The sequence below is a fragment of the Crocuta crocuta genome, unplaced genomic scaffold (assembly GCF_008692635.1).
Source record: "Crocuta crocuta isolate KB4526 unplaced genomic scaffold, BGI_CrCroc_1.0 scaffold51, whole genome shotgun sequence".
Lineage (NCBI taxonomy): Eukaryota > Metazoa > Chordata > Mammalia > Carnivora > Hyaenidae > Crocuta > Crocuta crocuta.
In genome coordinates this window covers 1,542,726-1,563,091 of record NW_027527624.1, presented here as the reverse complement: position 1 = coordinate 1,563,091, position 20,366 = coordinate 1,542,726, and positions in this window count along the sequence as shown.

The window sequence follows — 20,366 nt, the reverse complement described above, 5'->3', positions numbered from 1 at the left end:
CACATACTTCAATTCAAATCATTTTATTTTTTTAGTTTTTCTCTAAATATTTTTAATGTTTATTTTTGAAAGAGAGACAGAGAGGCAGAGCCTGAGTGGAGGAAGGGCAGAGAGAGAGGGAGACACAGAATCCGAAGCAGGTGCCAGGCTCTGAGCTGTCAGCACAGAGCCCGACGTGGGGTTAGAACTCACAAGCCATGAGATCATGATGTGAGCTGAAGTCAGACACTTAACTGACCAAGTCACCCAGGCTCCCTCAAAGCATTTTCTAGTTTTCCTTTTCTCAGAGTGAGAAAGTGTGTGCATACATGCATGAACAGAGGTGGAGCAAACAGTCAATCTCATGACTGTGATCATGACCCGAGCTGAAATCAAGAGCCAGCCACTTCACCGACTCAGCCACGCAGGCACCTCTCCGATTTTAACATATATCAATAAATACACAGCAAGCATGGTAACTGGATACAAAAAATATTGAAATGAAGTGGAGTTAAAACAAATGTAAAATCATCAAAAGCAAAACACCAAAAAATGTGGAATTACTGAGGGATAAGACGATTTATGAAAAGGGAAAAGGGGACAGATGGATAGAGTGGCAATAGTCAAATAGGTAGGAGGAAAAAAAATCCCTGACAGATTTAAGTGTCCATTTTGGATAAATAAACTAACTTCTCTAATTATGAATGAGAAATGGAACACATTTAGACATACTCTGGAAACTTCTGTGTTATTTTTGGTAAAGTTTAGGAGGTTAGGTCAGCAATTCTCATACATATTGATCTCAGCAAACTGGTGGTTAAGGTTTCAGGAATCCTTTACATTCTTACATGCTGTTAATGATCTGAAAGAACTTTTTTTTATGTGCTTTATGCCTATTGATATTTACTATATTAGGAAATAAAAGGAGATTTAAAATAGCAGATTCATTAATTTATTTAAAAGTAAATAACAAATTAGGTACATGTTGTCATAAAAACATACTTTAATAAAAAATCTATATTTTTCTAAAATACATGTTAGTGAGAAGAATGATGTTATGTCACATTTTTGCAAATCTCTTTAATGTCTGACTTATCAGAAGACAGCTGATTTCATGTTTACTTCTGCATTTGATCTGTTGTGATACATTATTTTGGTTGAAGCACATGAAAAATTATCTGAATTCACATAGATTGAATTCAGAAAGATGAGAGTATTTTCAACCTTTTCAAATAATTGTTGATATCGAGAGAGAGGGAGATACAGAATCTGAAACAGGCTCCAGGTTGAGCTAGCTGTCAGCACCGAGCCCGACACGGGGCTCGACCCCACAAACCATGAGATCATGACCTGAGCCAAAGTCGGACGCCTAACCGACTGAGCCACCCAGGCGCCCCTCTTTTCTTTTTTTTCTTGTCTTATCTTGTCTTTTTTCTTGTCTTTCCTTCTTTCTTGTCTTTCCTCCTTTCTCTTTCTTTCTTTCTTTCTTTCTTTCTTTCTTTGGAGAGACAGAAAGAGAGAGAGAGAGAGAGAGAGAAATGGAGAGAGAGCCAAGGGGGAAAGAGAGAAAATGGAACTGATTGTGGGGCTTGAACTCACGACCTAGAGATCATGACCTGAGTCGAAATCATGAGTGGGATGCTTAACTGACTGAGCCACCCACATGCCTCTCCATGAACTTTTTTACTCTTTTATATTAAAACCCATTGCACACTCATAAACTTTGAATAGACCTTTTATCCATGCACAGATTTATAACATCATTCATTGATCATTTGCAAAATACTTCCCAACTGCAGATTTTCTAAATAGTTGCACAATTCATTATACTGTATCAAAACACACACACACACACACACACACACACACACACATTTATGTTTGAAATATCTCTGCCAGTTCTCACAGGGCTGACCCATCTTCCAAAATTATAATTTTCATCTAAAACTCAAATTTTATTATCATCAGTAAATACAGTCTATCATTACTTTTGCCAAATATTCAGGTTTGCATAACCATAGCTTGTCTTTCAGTCATTCTTTCAAGCAAAAACAGTGTTCCAGCGGAAAATCATCTACTTCAGCTGCCAGCACACAGTTGTGTGAGTGTTTTTGCTAGAGGTAACAATTGTGTCAGTATGTGGTAGAAATGCTTCATGCATGTTCCTGTCTTCACACAGAATATTAAGAAGAGCTATACAGGGTGCCTGGGTGGCTCAATCAGTTGAGCATCCAACTTCGGCTCAGGTCATGATTTCATGGTTTGTGGGTTTGAGCCCCGCATCGAGCTCTGTGCTGACAGCTCAGAGCCTGCAGCCTGTTTCAGATTCTGTCTCCCTTTCTCTCTGCCCCGTCCCCACTTGCACTTTGTCTTTCTCAAATAAATAAATAAACGTTTTTTAAAAAAAGACCTAGACACAGGGGTCAAAGTTTGATAGCATTAGTAATTATTACTGTTTCCTCAAGAACATTCTTGACTGAACCTGGCCTTTTTTTTTTTTTTTCATCTTCTTACGAGTGCCTAGTGGTGAACAGTTCAATGCCAACTTGTGCAGTTTGGTGTCCATGCTCTTAAACACCACCGTTTCATACAAGTGGCATCTTAGTATTGTTTCGAAACATGGTTTGGCCTCACAAACTCCCTGAACATGTCTTTGGGACCTCAGTGTCCCACAGATCCCTACTCAGAATGATCAGGAAGAAGACGTCTTCCCTACCCTTCAGTGAATCAGAGAAGTCAAACGACATAGTAGTTTATTCATTACCATGTCAGTGTTACTAGTGTAATCTGTAAGGGGAATTCTGCTTCTTGAGGTAATTCAGGAAGCTGGTTTCGGCCATATTGCAGTTAACACCATCCTCAAAGAAGTTGTCTTCATAAACATGGCTGCCACCCAACCCCTGTTCCAGCTTGTGTGGAGTAAAGGAATCAAGGCAACTGTTTTCTTTGTAAGCAAATACAATGGAGATTGGACACAACTTCCCAACCATGTTCCATTGTCAGAAACTTGACTCAGCCTAGTTACTAGAGGAGCTAGAAAACTAGACACCAGTTAACTAGGTGTATGCCCAAGAAAAAGGAAAGGATGGATATGGAGTGTGTGCATGTGTGTGTGTGTGTGTGTGTGTGTGTGTGTGTCTTGGTAGATCAAAGGAATAAAGTGACATTCTCTCATGATTTTTTTTTTAAATTTTAAGTATTGTTTTAATTTAAAGCTTCTAAATATATGGAATGGTGTATTCATATTTCAAAGAAGTATATTCAAATTGGTAGTTCAATAATATCAGTAAGTTAATGGGGAAAAAGGATCATAGAATTTTATAGGCAGATAAATATCATTTACCTGTTGATTTGGAGGAAGAACTAGGGACTCTAAGTTTTAGTTATCTCCTTTAAGGAAAATGCTTCTGAAAATGCTCTCAACAACTAAAGGTGACTCAAAATAAATACTTTAAGAGGACAGAAAATGAAAGAAGGAGAAGAGTAGTGACGGATGACACTTTATTATATAATTAATGCAGCGATAGTGTGCTTGGAAATTTGTACTATCAAAACCATGCAAAGTTTGTTAATGTAAATATTCATATAGCAAAGGAAAAAACCAAAAATAACCTATAAATAGTAGAACATGATTTAAGAAAACTAGATGTGATAGGTGAACTGAACCAAGGGGGGAAGGAAATGTTCTTTTAAGGTTAAAAGCTCTTAATTAAGGTAAAAGATCATTTTGTATAATGATAAAAGACAATTCATTTGAAGGACACATTCCTCACAAAACTGTAAGCACCAAACCCACTTAGCATTCCAAACATAAAGTCCGATCTGTTAGAAATGCAGGAAGAACTTAATAAAAATAAAATGATACTTAAGGCATGTAATATATCTTTTTCAGAATTAGAAAGGTCTAACAGAAATAAATAAATGAGAACATACAGGAACTGAATATTGTAATAAACTCCACTCAAACATAAATATCCTATTTTGCATTCTATGAATATTGAATATATATATATACTTTATTGGTGTCTGAGGAACATTTACAAAATTGATTATGTACTTGGCTCTAAGGAAAGTCTTAAAGTTTTTCTTTTAAGTACATATTTCAAAGGCTACGACCATGGCCATAAATTCAAAAACCTTAGAAATAAATTACAAAGATATGATATAAGAATTTGAACTACTTCAATACGAAAAACATGTCATTAGTAATGTTTAACTCCTAAGGAAATACTCCTGAAATTACAATTTTAGAAAGTCAATGAAAGGGAGTATACTTAATAAAACCGAGGAACACTCACTTGAAAATGTTCTAAAGGCCTTCATGTACAAATTGACTGAAAATAATTGGGATAAATACTCATCTTGTGTTAGCCAGCTTTGTTGCATAACAAATAAGACTAAAATGTTAGTGATTTACAACATTACAGATTTCTTTCTTGCTTATGTTGTATGAGAGCTGCATTGATCATTGCTCTTCTCCAGGCTATTGGACTGAGGTAGGGGACTCGGACTGGGTTATCAGTAACTACATGAGGTGTGCCATTTTCATGGCCCAGGAAATAGCAACCACAACACAACTGCATTTAAAGAATTTTCTTGTGGGGCACCTGGGTGGCTCAGTCGGTTGAGCGTCCGACTTCGGCTCAGGTCATGGTCTCACGGTTCGTGGGTTTGAGCCCCGCATCGGGCTCTGTGCTGACAGCTCAGAGCCTGGAGCCTGTTTCAGATTCTGTGCCTCCCTGTCTCTCTGATCCTCCCCTGCTCATGCTGTCTCTATCTCTCTCTCAAAAATAAATAAAATATTTTTAAAAAAAGAATTTTCTTGCAATTTTCTACTCTGACATTCTTTTTTTTTTAATAGTTTATTGTCAAATTAGTTTCCACATAACACTCAGTGCTCATCCCCACAAGTGTCCTCCTCCATGCCCATCCCCCCCCTCCCCCCACATCCATCAGTCCTCAGTTTTTGTCTACTCTGACATTCTTGACCAAACAAATCACATGGCCAGGCTTGATGACATGGCCAGAGATAGACACATAACTTACCCAAAGGCACTAAAAGTCACAGGACAAGGGCAGGGAGACATCATCTTTTGGTAGAGGTAGGAAGGGCAAGGATATTTCTAAAAAATAAAATAATCTTCATTTACCTTACATTCAAATTTTAAATAATTTATTACCAAATGTCAGCTTGAGTCAGAAGGATAGAGTCAGTATTACAAAAGTCATCAAAATAAGGTATCATATCATCAAATTGTATCATCACATTGGTTTAAAAACTCATGTTCCATTAATAGATGTTTAAAGGGGGGCTTGGCAAAATCCAGGCATCATTCTTAATAACAGCGTTAAGTAGCTTAGAGATAGAAGATACATATTACATATTTAATTCTAAACATTGGTATTAAGCTATTCTTGCAAAATAATGCTTTATTAAAACTCACTTCAGGGACACCTAGGTGGCTCAGTTCGTTGAGTGTCTTTGCTTGATCTCAGCTCAGGTCTTGATCTTAGGGTCGTGAGTTCAAGCCCCACATTGAGCTCTATGCTGGTCATGAACCCTACTTAAACAAAACAAAACAAAACAAAACAAAACAAACAAAAAACTTCACTTCAAATGCCAGTGGCTTCCAACAACCACATTTATTTTCTTATTGTTATGGTTAATTTTTTTGTGTGAATTTGATTAGACTATGGTTATTTGGTGAACACTAGCCTAAATTTGGTGTAAAGGTATTTGTAGATGTGATGAACATTTATAACTTTAAGTAAAGCAGATTACTCTTCATAATGTGAGTGGCCTTATCCAATCATTTAAGGCTTTACCAGTAAAGCCAATTTCAAAGAAATAATTCTGCCTCAAAATTGCCATAGAAATCTTGCTTGAGTTTCCGGCCTTTTGACCTGCCCTATAATTTTCATACTTGCCAGGACCCACAATCTCATGAGCCAATTATTTACAGTAAATTTCTCTCTCTCTTCCTCTGTCTCTATGTCTGTTTTTTTATATATCATATAGATAGTTTATATATGTGTGTATGTGCAAATGATTTTATTACAAAATTATAAAGGGTCTCTAAAATATTTAGAAATAAATTTAATAGTAAATCTATTTTTATGATACTACTATGTTAGTAGTATACTAATTACTAATACTATTACTATTTTAATCTATACTACTTTTAAAAAGTATTAGATTTTATTGCAAATGAACAGAATACCTAAACAAGTAAAAAAATCTAAACTGCAATTCTGGAAGCAAATATTTAATGTACATAAAATATTCAATAATTAGTATATAAATTAGATCTATATATTTGACCTATTCTACCTAGCATCTCAAATTTTAAATTAATTAATGATATCAATTTCATGTGGAAATGAATTGGAAAATTGGCAATACTTTAAAACAAAATATGGTGGACAAAATTTGTTTTACTAGATTAAATTTAGGAATTATAAGGACTATGATATTAAACTGGCCAAAAGATATCTAGGACAAAATAGAAATATTTATATTACATTTTAAAAATTTGTTTGTTATTATTTTTTTCAATGTTTATTTTATTTTTTTGTGTGTGTGAGAGAGACAGGGCACTGGCAGGGGAGAAACAGAGAGAGAAGAAGACACAGAATCCAAAGCAGGCTCCAGGCTCTGAGATGTCAGCACAGAGCCCCACGTGGGGTTCAGACTCACGAACTGCGAGATCATGATCTGAGCCAAAGTTGGTGTTTAACCGACTGAGCCACCCAGATGCCCCTACATTTTGTGAATATATATTGTCCCTCTCTATTTCCTTGTAGCTTTAGGGACAAGATAGGGGGGGATATCTTAACAGAATGAGTTCATTCCTATTGACTAGTAAGGGACAGGATTTAGAAATGCAATGTTTTTTAAATGAGAAAAGCACGATATGGAAACAGATATATAATATAACTAAGTATTCTTACTATAATTTTTGTAAAATAGAAAATGTCAAGAAGTTTATGGATTCATAACATTAGTTGCATTGGATATATGTGAGTATTGTGAAAAGATGCGTGATATGGAGAGATTTGGGTTGTGCTAGTTCCTTTGATGGAGGCAGAGAGGATGGAGTGAAGCTAAAACAAAGGTAATAATTCCTATGAGTAAGTCATTATGTGCAACCATGAAGCGCAGGTGACTAAAGGTAAGGCCACTCCAAAAGACAGGTAAGAACATACACTTGGAGTTTATTTTCCCTGAGTTAAGGCCAGGTTGAATAGGACTTTTGAGAGAAACCTGGTCCCCATGTATGTACCCTTACCAAACAACTTAGATAATGAACAGAAATAAAAGTTCTCTTCTCAGATTCCCCTCATCCAAGGCTTTCTCAGCTGTGGCATCAAACAAATATCATTTAATTCAAGTCAGTTCCACTCATGGTCACAGTATATACTAAGGGATCACAGTGTTCCAGTCAATGGAGAAAGCATGGGTGATAGAATGTTGAATAAAAGAAGCACAATTCTCATACCATGGCATCATTCATATTACAGGATGATAGTAATCGGTCAATTACAGTCAGCTCACAGGAAGGCTCGGGTAGTGCAAATGCACAGTGTTCAAAAGCACATATCTGGGGCACATATCTCAATTTAAGTGGGTCACTGAGGTTTTCCTAGAGAGAGTGTGGCAAATCTGAGTCCTAAATGAGAAATATCTGTACTCTGGTTATTGAACATGACACCGCAAATATTGTTCATGAACAAATACCACGGTTGGTGCTTCCCTTTATTCTAGAGTGAGAAATACATTGATTTCAGGCCATGAAAAAAATACAGAATACCAGAGTAAAGTAAAGTGAAGCCAGGATTCTCATTGCAGGGAAAGGCTGTAGGTTACAGAATGATGAACAGAACTTTCAAAGCCTTTGCTTTAACCTTATTATAAGAATCAAGTGAATGTGGGAGTGCCTGGGTGGCTCAGTTGGTTAAATGTCTGACTTCAGCTCGGGTCATGATCTCATCGTTCGTAAATTAGAGCCCCGTGTTGGGCTCTGTGCTGACAGCTCAAAGCCTGGAGCCTGCTTAGGATTCTGTGTCTCCCTCTCTCTGCCTCCTCCTCCAAACTTGCACTCTGTCTCTCTCTCTCTCTCTCTCTCTCAAAAATAAATAAACATTAAAAAAATTAAAAAAAGAATCAAGTGAATGTATATTGCCAAAACAAGAGAAGAAAATCAAAAGTATGAATTCAGTTACTGAGGTGAAAGGTATACAAATGGGAAGAATTCCTAGTTTGAAGTAGAAATTAAAAGGTGCCTATTAATGATGAAAATTATAATAGCTACACTAAAGTCTTTTATATATGTTAAATATTTAATGATCTCCAAAGTCCCATGGGGTATATCATATGTTAGAAAAATCAGAATGCAATAGAGGAATTTAAATATGGGCGAAAAGCACTGGAGAGAAATTAATATTATAGAAAAGTTAGTGGAATTTAATTCAACCTCAGGGTTCTGCTACTCTTAGCCAAAATGTAAGACAAAGAAGGAAATGATAAATAATTATAATTGCACAGAATGCAGTAAGGGATTCCACAAGAAGAGGCCAGACAGATAGGACTGAAAAATAATCATATGTTTTATAGAAGAAAACTTAGACCCCTGAATTTGGAGATGCAAATAGTTAAGACAGGAAGAAATATTCTAAAGTTCTCTAATAAATATTGTGAATTGTTAAAATCCAGAGACAGAGAACCCTTCAAGCATCTAAATAAAAAAAAAATCTAAAAAAAAACAATAAATAAAATACATACATATAGATCATTATACTTATATTAGCAATAAAGGAAGGGTAATCATTCTATGTCCACTTGTCCGATTAAGGAGCACACAGAGGTAGGGCAAACTAGTCTCATTTCAAAGTTAATTAAGGCTGCTCTATACATAAATATAAGGAAAAACATTGATCTCAAACAACCCTTCCTGGCCCCCAGGGTCTCAGTCACTATAATAAGTTGCAGGGGCACTAGTAGGTCTTACTTTAGTCAATCAAGTATGAGATCAGTCTATATTCATTATGACCCAAGGAAGAGTGTTCAGAGGCCTGGTGATTGGTGGGCCAATGCCAGTAATTATGAAAAATAGGCCAACTCCCATCCCCAGGCGAAGCAGTCCATGGATCATTTGCTCTATTATACAAACATAGAACCCAGGATTTGTCATTAAGCTTGATTTAATGTTATGTAGTCAATTTGCTGGGACCAGGCAGAGACAATGCCCCATGTGATGTGGCCATTCTCACCACACACCAATAATGAGCCAATATTTTGTAGAAGCCATAAGTCTGGCATACGGTGGTGGTCTTGCATCAGAAATATTGAGTCCTTTGCTTTGTGACCAGCCCGGGAAATGGACGTGTTACCATGTTAAGTGTGATGATGGCTTCAGCAAGCAATTGTAGCAAAATGGACAGGACAGGCATGGGTTGGTTCTGGTCAGTCTCACCTCTACCCACATATGAGCATCCTTGTGAGCCATCCAGACTTCTCAGTGTATAGTCCTGGTTATAATTCCAAAGAGGAGTATTTGAAGCTGCTGGTCTATAGACTTCCACATGGCAGACCAGATGTCTGAGACATTGACCAAAGCCCGAGGTTTAATAATATTACCTCTCAGATCTTGAGGAGCATTCTGTAAGGCAAAGGATATGATTGAATTCATTCCATTGTGCTGATTGACTTTTGGCACAGTCTCATCCCAGAGCTCTCCTTGAGGCTGGGCTATTGCTACCACCGAGAGGCCTTTATTGTAACCACGCCATTAGGCAGCCTGGACCAGGAATTTAAGAGAATCTCTGTAAATCAAAGACCTCATGGAGCTAATAGTTTTGCTTTAGAAAACTGAGCAAGTTTCCCCAAAGATCAAGCTGTCACTTGTTCATGTAAAATTGAGATTATGCTAGATCCACGTTGACTATGCTCTTCAAAGTACAATTTCCATTTTCCATAAGGAATATTAGTCCCTTTCGTTGTTAATTACTGAATCAATCTGACTTACCACTAAATGGGCTTCATGAGTCAGGGGGTCAGTTTCATAAAGCAGGAAAATAACGGCTTTTTTTTTTTTTAAGTGGCGTATTTAGGGGCTTCACCAAGCAGGTGGCACTATTCTATTGGGGAATGGCTTCTCTGACTTTCCACAGCAATTACATCCTCAAAGTCATGATACCTCCTCCTCTTCCTGAGAGTTTATGTTGCTTTTTCTGGACCAGCTGGGAGGGGACAGAGATCACCTCTTTACATGTCTACATGTGTCTAGCCTTGAGTTAGGAGAATTCACTTCTCTGCTTAATGGATGGAAAGGGCAAATGTGTCAACAACAGTTAACACTTCCTATTATTTTCAAAGTCCCAGACAACAAAAGTACTATCAGTATGCTTCCAGGCTCTATAACAAGACCACTTAAACTTCTCTTCACATTGCAAAGCACCATTCGTTAAACTTAAGCAATTTATCGCTACAAAAACATAGACCAAATTGTGGAACATACGAGTGAGTTTGGGTACAGCAACATGCTATTCCTTGCCTACGAATCTGAGGAAAAAACTGTATGGGGAAGAGAACATCACCTTTGGCCACGGTTTCCTGCCTTTGCGTTGGCCACCTCAGCTTTGCCTTGTGGTCTTCAGCTGCTCCTGTTGCCCACACTTTCCTTTTTCCTGAAACCCGGTGGAAGGGGGACAGAGGAGTCTAAATGTAACAGACTCATAAAAGCTTGAGTCCTTGCCTTCTCAGTGGACAGCCAGAGGATGTAGGCTTTTAGTGTTCCTCAGAAACAGGGAGATCTTGGTTTCATCATCTTTCTTCGGTAAGTAGCTGATGTGAATGCAGACGATCAGAGGGAGAGGGCGATTCGATGCTGCATTTGCTTTATGTTTGGAATGGCTGCCTACCTGTGTCTACCTAAAGAACTTCTTAGGTATTTTGCTCGAAGTTCTATATTGAAAATCATGAATAGTGGTTTATTTTTTTGAAAAAAAAAAAAGTTTATTTTTTTTGAGAGAGGGAGAGGTAGAGAGAGAGAGCACGTGCTCTGGCAGGGGAGGGGCAGAGAGAGAGGAAGACACAGAATCCGAAGCAGGTTCCAGGCTCCAAGCTGTCAGCACAGAGCCCAATGTGGGGCTTGAACTCATGAACCGTGAAATCATGACCTGTGCTCAAGTCAGATGCTTATCTGACTGAACCACCCAGGTTCCCCAAAGGTGGGTTTTTTGTTTTTTTTTTTTTCATTTTTGCTTTAAGGTGAAGTTTTAATGTATATTGAGGATAAATTATCTAATATGTATTTCATATGTCCTGCCGAGTTTGAAATTTGTGTAGGGAGCATCTAACCACTAAAAGACTCTAGGGTTTTTTTTTCTCATCTTTTCTGGAATGCTAGGAGTTTTAATATTTGGACATTATGAATCAGTTACATTTGAAAGAATTTCGGCAGTCTATAATCATTGCAAATATTTTCTATATTTCTGCCTCTTAAATTTTTGAAGGCATTATTTCTAGTCATTAATTCCCATGTTCCTATATGTTTCTAGACACATGGCCATGTGTACTTCGGCATCTTGTACCAAATGTCAAATTTAACCAAATTTAAATGCAGAAGCAGAGGCAATAGCTAACATGAAAAGTGAAAATAGCATTTTAAAATTGCTATTTAGGCGCCCCTGGGTGGCTCAGTCAGTTATGCGTCTGACTTCGGCTCAGGTCATGATCTCACGGTTCTGGGTTCGATCCCTGCATTGAGTTCTGTGCTGACAGCTCAGCACCTGGAGCCTGGTTCAGATCCTGTGTTTCCCTCTCTTTCTGTTCCTCCCCAACTCATGCTCTGACTCTCTCTGTCTCAAAAATAATAAAACAAACAAAAAAATTTTTAAATTGCAATTTATAGCTAGCTTATTCACAAAAATGCTAATGATGGTTTATCATTTCAGGATCTATTTCTCTGCTTCACATTATACCTCACAAGTGACACACATTACCGAATTTCCCAGTTGTTGTGTTTTACAGACTGTTAAATGGATTGCAAGATTATAAGGACATTAATGAAAGAGGGCTATAAAAAGTCAAAATATTAATTTTAAAGAAAACTTCAACTGAACAGGGCACTTTTCTAGGTAAGGAAGACAAATAAGCAAGGAAAAGCCTGTGATCACTATCTTCATGAATCTACTAGGAAAACAATGGAATACAATAAAAAAAAGTGAAATATATTAAATGGCCCAAAATGGTAAGTGTCATAAAGAAAAATAAAACTGAAATTCCTAGGATTTTTGTAATTAATGGAATTACATGTAAATGGGTGGCCAGAAAATCCTCATGGAGAAGGTGATCTTTGAACAAAGACTGAAAGATGTTAGGTGTTAAGCCATTTAGAAGTGAGACAAACCATTCCAGAAAATTCCAACTCTTAGAGGCAGATTGCCCAGTGTTTTGAGGACTGCAAATGGCTATGGTGGAGTAAGTTAGGCAAAGGATGGGAGTTAAAATCAGAGAATAATGGTGGTGTTATTTATTTATTTAACTTACCTGCTCACTCAGGTAAGTGAAAGAAAAAGAGTCAAGAATGCATCCAAGACATGGCTTGAGCCACTAGGGCCATGTGGTTTCCATAAACTGGGAAAAGGAAGATCATGGCAGGCAGGCAACTGGATTAGAGGCAAAGATCGGGAATTTGGTGTTGAGTACGCCAAGATTAAAAGATGCCTGTTAGATATGCAAACAGAGATGGCAAGGGCACAGGTACACATAAAGTTTGAAGTTCAGAGACAAGATATGGAAAGAAGGCATATATTTTATTAAATGTAGATTTCCATGAATAGATTTGTTTATTGATTTTATTTTTTGAAGGAAGATTTGGCTCTGAACACTTCATAGAGTCACATATGTGATATACAACATATTAGGTTATAATATGTAATATACATGTGTATATACATATATGTGTGTCAATGTATATTTTTATGTTAGCTTTTGCCTACTAGGAATGTAATGTATAGCTTTTATTGGAATGCAGTGATGGTTCATTTTATGAGTCAACCTGTCTACGCTATGGTGCTCAACTGCTTTGTCAAACACTAGTTAGATGTTAAAGTGAAAGTATTTTGTAGTTGTGATTAATTAGTATCTACAAGCAGTTGATTTTTTAAAATGTTTGTTTATTTTGAGACAGAGAGAAAGAGTGAGAGAGCTGAGGAAGGGCAGAGAGAGAGGGTGAGGGAATCTCAAGCAGGCTCCACAATCTCAGCTCAGAGACTGACACAGGACTCAATTGCACGAACTGTGAGATCTAGACCTGAGTATAAGTTAAGAATCACATCCTTAAACGACTAAGCCACCCAGGCACTCCAAACAATCAGTTGATTTTTCAGGAAAAGAAATTACCCTTGATAATATTGGTGAGCCTCATCCAAATGGTTGAATGCTTTTGGGAGCAAACACTGAGGTTTCATGGGCCAAGAAAACATTTTGCTTCAAGACTGCAGCATAGAAATTCTGCCTGAATTTGCAGCCTGCCATATTTCTGACTCAAAGTTACATCATATCCTGTCTGGAATTCTAGTCTGAAGTTCTGCCCCAAGAGTTTGGACTTATGACCTCCTCAACTGTATGTGAGGCACTTCCTTAAAATCTCTTTAAAGATAGATACATACAGCCCATTGGTTGTGTTTTTCTGGCATTCCTTGACAGATACCAGTAGACAAAAAGCCTGATCTTTTAAAAAAATTATTTCTTCTACCTCTTTTTCTTCCATCACATAATGCCTGATGCATAGTATGTATTCAACTTCAATAAGTAGCTGAAGAACACAGGATTGCTTTTAGGAACTGGAAGGATTTATGGTATTGTAGATGCAGAGAAGTCTTACAGCTCTACATTGTTATGAGCTCCTGGACTCAGAATAATTCTTCATATCTGTCAAGCCCTGTATAATGCCCAGCATACAGGGTGTACCCAAGAGATATTTTTAATTAATAAACAGATAAAGGGTGTTATGCTGAGCAAAATAAGTCAGGCAGAGAAGGACAAATACCATATGTTTGCACATATAGGTGGATTAGGAGGAAGTTAATGGAGGACGATGCAGGAGAAGGGGGAAAATAGTTGGGAGGAGGGAGGGAGGCAAACCATGAGAGACTCTCGAAGGCTGAGAACAAACAGGGCTGATGGGAGTGGGGGGAGGGGAAGTGGGGTGATGGGCATGGAGGAGAGCATTTGTTGGGATGAGCACTGGGTGTTATGCGGAAACCAACTTGACAATAAACTATTTAAGAAAAAAAGTGTAGGGGTCGATGTTGTTTAGTGTAGTCACAGAGTTGTGCAATTCTGACCCCAATTTCAGAATATTTTCATCACCCCAAGAAAGTACCCCTAAGCGGTCACTCCCCATGCTGCTATTTATCTCTTTGCTGTTGTCGCGGATTTGCCTACTCTGGCCATTTCACACAAACAGAATCATTCGGTGTGTGGTACTGTGTGACTGGTTTATGTTGTGAGGGCTAGACTTTACAACTCTGTGATCTTGTTATTTAAAAACCAATGGCTACACTACACATTTTCACATATTAGAAAGGAATAATAATAAATAGTTGGATGACGACCAGTGAGGTAGAGTGATAGGTGGGGAGAAAGTCCTGGGTCTTGAACAGACTTTTGTATGTTATGGTTCACAGCCACACTACTTACGGGAGCTAAAAGGTGGGAGCACCCATGTGTCCATCGATGGATAAGCGGACAAGCAAAATGCTGCCCATAGAGGCACTGGAATATTATTCAGCCGGAGGAGGAAGAACATTCCGATGGGTTCCACAATGTCATGGACCTGGAGGGCATCGTGCTGGGACTTTGAAAGAAGCCAGTCATGAAAGGAGCAACACTGTGTGATTCCATTCACCTAAGGCGCCTTGAGTAGTGAAACTCAAAGAGACAGAAGGTAAGAAGGGTGGTGGCCAAAGCTGAGAGAGAGGATACGGGAGTTATTTCTTAATGGGGGCAGAGTGTGTTAAGATGGAAGGGGTTCTGGAGATGGGTGGTGGTGGTGTAGTTGCACAACATTATGAATGTATTTCATCCCTAAACTGTACCCTTGAAAATGGTTAAGATGATAAAAAAGAAAGGAAATATACTCTGATGTATTTAGGAATAAAGAGACATAGGTTCAGAAAAAAAACATTAATAGATAAATGAATAAAGCAAATAAAATGATAAAAATTGGATAAAAAGAGAATGATGAGTAATCATTCTCATTATTTTTCTCTTGAGAACATAGCATATTAAAGAACGAATGCAAGATTATGCACACATAAAGTCAAGATCATACGACTATTGTTTTAAACAACAATGACAAAATTTATTCATGGAAAACACTAGTAAAATTTTTTATGGCATATATTTACAGATAACATGATTAATATCACAGAATGTATAAAAAATAAATAACTAAAATGAAATAAATCTTCTCTGTAATAAATTACTTGTTTAATATTAAATATTATGGTGAGTAATTTTAGAGTAAATCTGTTCACATGCTACATAAATCTGTTGCAAATGTAAATTGGTATCACTCTGTCTTATTTAGAATATGATTTTGGAGTAATAATAAGTTTTGAGAGTCACTTAAATAATAAACACATTTTAAATGACTTCTTTTTTTATATATTTGTCCAGCATATATTTTGCCACATTGTTTAAGAATGAGAAACTTAACAGAAGACCATGGGGGAAGGGAAGGGGAAAATAGTTACAAATAGAGAGGGAGGCAAAGTAGAAAAGACTCTTAAATACAGAGAATAAACTGAGGGTAACGGGGGAGTGGGGGAGAGGGGAAAATGAGTGATGGGCATTGAGGAGGGCACCTGTTGGGATGAGCACTGGGTGTCATGTGTAAGAGCTGAATCACACGAACCTACCCCCAAAACCAAGATCACACTGTACACACTGCAAGTTAGCCAAATTTACAATAAATTATATTTTTAAAAAATGACAAAGTCCTAGTAACAACATAATACCTATTGAATGTTCTTTTTTCTTTATGTTTTATTCATTTCATTTTTCCTTTTAACTCAATTATATGCAAGCAAATGTTTTCTAAACTATGTAATCTTATTGAGCTTTCTAAATTAGGTCTGACTATAACATGTCACCAAACTCAGCTCACTTTTCAGTAACTGAAGATTGAGCCAATTTTAATGTACCAGGAATTTTCCAAATAATAACCTGGTCCTGCTTTAAGTTAACTGCTGTTTGTTACCACAATCACTCCAAAATAATTAATTACTTATTCATTTGCTAAGTGATAATAACAAATGGCACATTAAATCAATAAAATATTTACTACATATTATTTAATATTTACAGCTGATTTATAACTTTGATTTTTAAATATGGGATCTATATATAGCAAAATAAGCAACTTTTGTTATGATTATTTTTGAACTTCATATAAATGGATGGCAAAAATGTCCACCTACATTTCTAAAAGTAATTTTGGGGAGTTTTATTTATAGTCAGCTACTTTTATTAACATAGTTTCTTTTTAGAATTTTTGTTTATTTATTTATTATGAGAGAGAGAGAGTGCACACTCATGTGGTTAGGAGGGATAGAGAGAGAGGGGGAGAGAGAATCCCGAGCAGGCTCTGCTCTGTCAGCACTAAGCCCTACACAGGACTCAGTCTGATGAACTGAACTGTGAGATCATGACCTGAGCCGAAATCAAGACTTGATTACTTAACCGACTGATCCACGCAAGCACCCCACTGACATCTTCTCCTTTGTTCCTAATTAATTGTACCATCAACAACAAGTTTACAACTTCCAAAGGTATATTTCATTTAAAGAAATTTCTTGTGCTATAAAGAGATTTTATTACACATTTTAAAAGATCAGATAAAAAGAGATTTCACATTCAAAGTCAGTAACTTAGAAATGGCACGTGTTTCGTTGTGAGCACCGAACAAGTTTTATTGCGATAAGGAGATATAAATAAAACTGTGTGATTGTTTTCTATTTGGAAATTACATACTATATTGTATTTTGTATAATATGGGTACTTGATTAAGCTATACCCTTGGTGAAATATACACCTGATGTGGCTCCTCCATTTTGAAAGGAAACAGCTGTTTTTCTAATGTTCCTGTGGTTTTATGAACACAATGTTTCCTTTATGAGACAAAGTGGATTCAAATGAGCTTTCTCAACTCCCTCCAGAAACAAATTTCTCAAATGTTTTGTAACTTACTATTACTTGATGAATGTTATCGTGCAGATTATTCTAGGTGTTATGCCTAGGGCTCCTTAAATGCTGCCATTTGCTTGTTTATTTTCTTCTCAGGCTAGGGAATTGCTTTATGAACTCCAAGTCATAAAGGAGAGCAACAGAGTGGGAAGAAAGACATTTGGTATAATACTTCGTTGGCTGAAAAGGAAATTGGATTTTACCTATTGCAAAGGAGGTCACAAATTTTATCGTTAAATGGGCTCAAGCATACTTATTTAATAAGATGTGGGCCTAAAATTGGAGCGTTCTTTAATCCCAGGCCTCAAGCAAATATGCAATAATACATTTTTTTTCATAGAATTTCCACATTTGGTAATTTAAACTTTTATTATAACTTTGAAAGATTGTTTTCCATATTTGTTTTCAACCTTGCTATGTGGATAAAGTACACTTGTTTAAAAACAGTAATCCTTATGTGGGAAGTAGAGTTATTTATATTTGACATAAATTCCTGGAAGTGATTTATATAAGGCAGCTAAAACATATTAAGCCAATGAAAGGTGAATGTCGTTAAACATATATGCCCAGGGCTTTTGCTAGCAAGGATTACAAGGCAGTCTTTCTTTGAACCCCTTAAGAATACTGTCTATGCTTTAGAGGAATTGCATGGAAAGGAGAGAATAAAAATTTTAATTTATAATTGCATAATACTTTAGGCAGCATGCATTTTGAATCCATATCCCTAAATCTAATGAACTAGAATTATCTGGTATCAAATAGCTATACATACATTATTGAATATGAACTGCCTATATATTACATCATGTATATATTATAATTTCCTTTAATAGCTATAGATGCATTATTGCATATGAACTTCCTATATATTACATTATACATATATTATAATTCCCTTTATAGTTTATTCTAAGTGTTCTAAGATCATATTGAAAAACATAGGAGGAAAAAGAAATTTAGCAGAAAAAGATGAATATGAGGATTTCAGAGTCAATAAGTGAAATGAGTGTAGATATATACCTCAAATTGAAAAAACAATAATAAATTTGGCATGACCAGCAGTGCTTAGTTCTTAGTGACTTCATGATACATTATTATAAGCATTTTTTCTCCTTTAAGAAAATGGGAGAAAGAAGTTTGAATGATAAAATAAATGAGTGGAAGCTCTAAATTTCCATAAATAACAGTGGTGAGTGTTAACACCCTCCTTAATGAAACTCCCATGCTGGATCATGTAAAGTTATTTGTCCTGTGAAGGTCTATATAATTGAAGGTGGCTTATATTGCATTTTTCACATGCTTTTAACCCACGAGTTACTTGTGCCCTCCTTACTTCCATAACTATATCACAATTTCCGGGAACTCAAAGACCTGGAAAGTCAAACGGACACATTCTCTATACTTTTACCACTCCGCGCACCTCGGTTTCAACTTGTGGATTTTTTCAACCAAACTGGAAACTCTTGGAAGAGAATTTGCCTCCATCTGCTTCCGTCAAAATCCCTCTTACAACTTGTTTGTCTACTGTCGTGCGGAATTTAATTCTTCTCTGCTGCTACAGCTGCTGACCTATTCCCCTGGTAAAACCACCACCTCTTTACCAAGCACCTAAAAAAGCATCTTCCTAACATACAGCTGTTGTGTGTAACAGGTTTTATTGCAAGTTTCTGTTTACTCAGTGGTAGTTCTCCAGAGTTTAGCAAAGAACACAATTCAAAACTGGAATCGCTATCTAGAAATATACCTGCTGCTTCTTGACACTGGAGATTTCTCATGGGGGCTGGGATGGTATTCATTTCCTATACAATGATCTTGATCAATTCCGCTCTAGCTCTTTTTTCAAAGTTTATTTTGAGAGAGACAAGAGCATGAGCTGGGGAGGTGAGGTGGGGGAGGGAGAGAAAGAAAGAAAAAGAGAGAGAGAGAGAGAGAGGGAGAGAGAGAGAGAATCCCAAACCGGCTCTGCAGTCAGTGCAGAGTCCAATGTGGGGCTCGAACTCATGAAACAATGAGATCATGACCTGAGCTGAAATCGAGAGTTGGACGCTCAATGGTCTGAGCCACCCAGGAACCCTAATTCCCCTCTCTGTGCAAACCCTCTTTCTCTGAATTCCTCTTCCCTCTGATTCAGTGCCCTGAAACTCTATTCTTTGAAGCCCACTTATGGGAGACCCAATTTTTACTAATTTCTTTATTTCCCACTTATATAATGTTCGGGGAAGTCTGTTTATTTTTATCAAAATGTGTTTTTTTTTATTAAAGTAGTATTGTCTTCCTATAGATATCAATTGAAACAATATATATCTCCTTATATTTATTTATGGATTCACAATTTAATACAAGTAAACCAAATGCTAGAGCCAATGTGCATAAGGTACTTGTTTGCAAATAAAAAGCAACTATAAAATGTTCAATAATCTCTATGATAACATTCAAATAAACATCAATAGCAACACCTGTTTGCTGATGTTCACGACTATAAATTTAGGTAAAATGAGACACTTTGCATATTACCCTTTCCTAATTATATCTTTTGTTAACACAGTCATAGTATTTCTTATAGAGTTCTTGCACTCAATTCTCATGTGGCCAGGAGGTGGATTCCCCCCCACCCCACACAAGCAATTCTTGGACACCCCCAGGGTGTCCAATAATTCAAATCAGTTCTGACATTATCTACCTGATGATGACATCACTTCCACAGGTTAAGGGTCCAGCCCTACAAGACTCCCTCCTAATCTACTATTTCAGACTCTAGTCACAAGCTCCAGGTTATTACCTATGCTTCTGAATGAGCGACTACAGATTTGAGGTTCTAACAATCTCCTCCTTGGGTTTGATTAATTTATTAGAGCAGCTCACAGAGATCGGGGAAACATTTATGTTGACCATTTATTAAAGGATACGATAAAGGATATGAATCGACAGCCAGATGAATAGGCATACATAGGGCAATGTCCCAAACAAAGGAGCCACTCTTCCCATGGAGACTGGGTCCTAGAGTGGCAGTATGGAAGCTCTCTGAAAAGGACCAGGAAGCTGTCCTGTGGGGGTTTTGTGGAGACTTCATTATGTAGTCACTATTGGCTAACTGAGTGGCTATTGGTTGATTCAACCTCCAGCTCCTCTC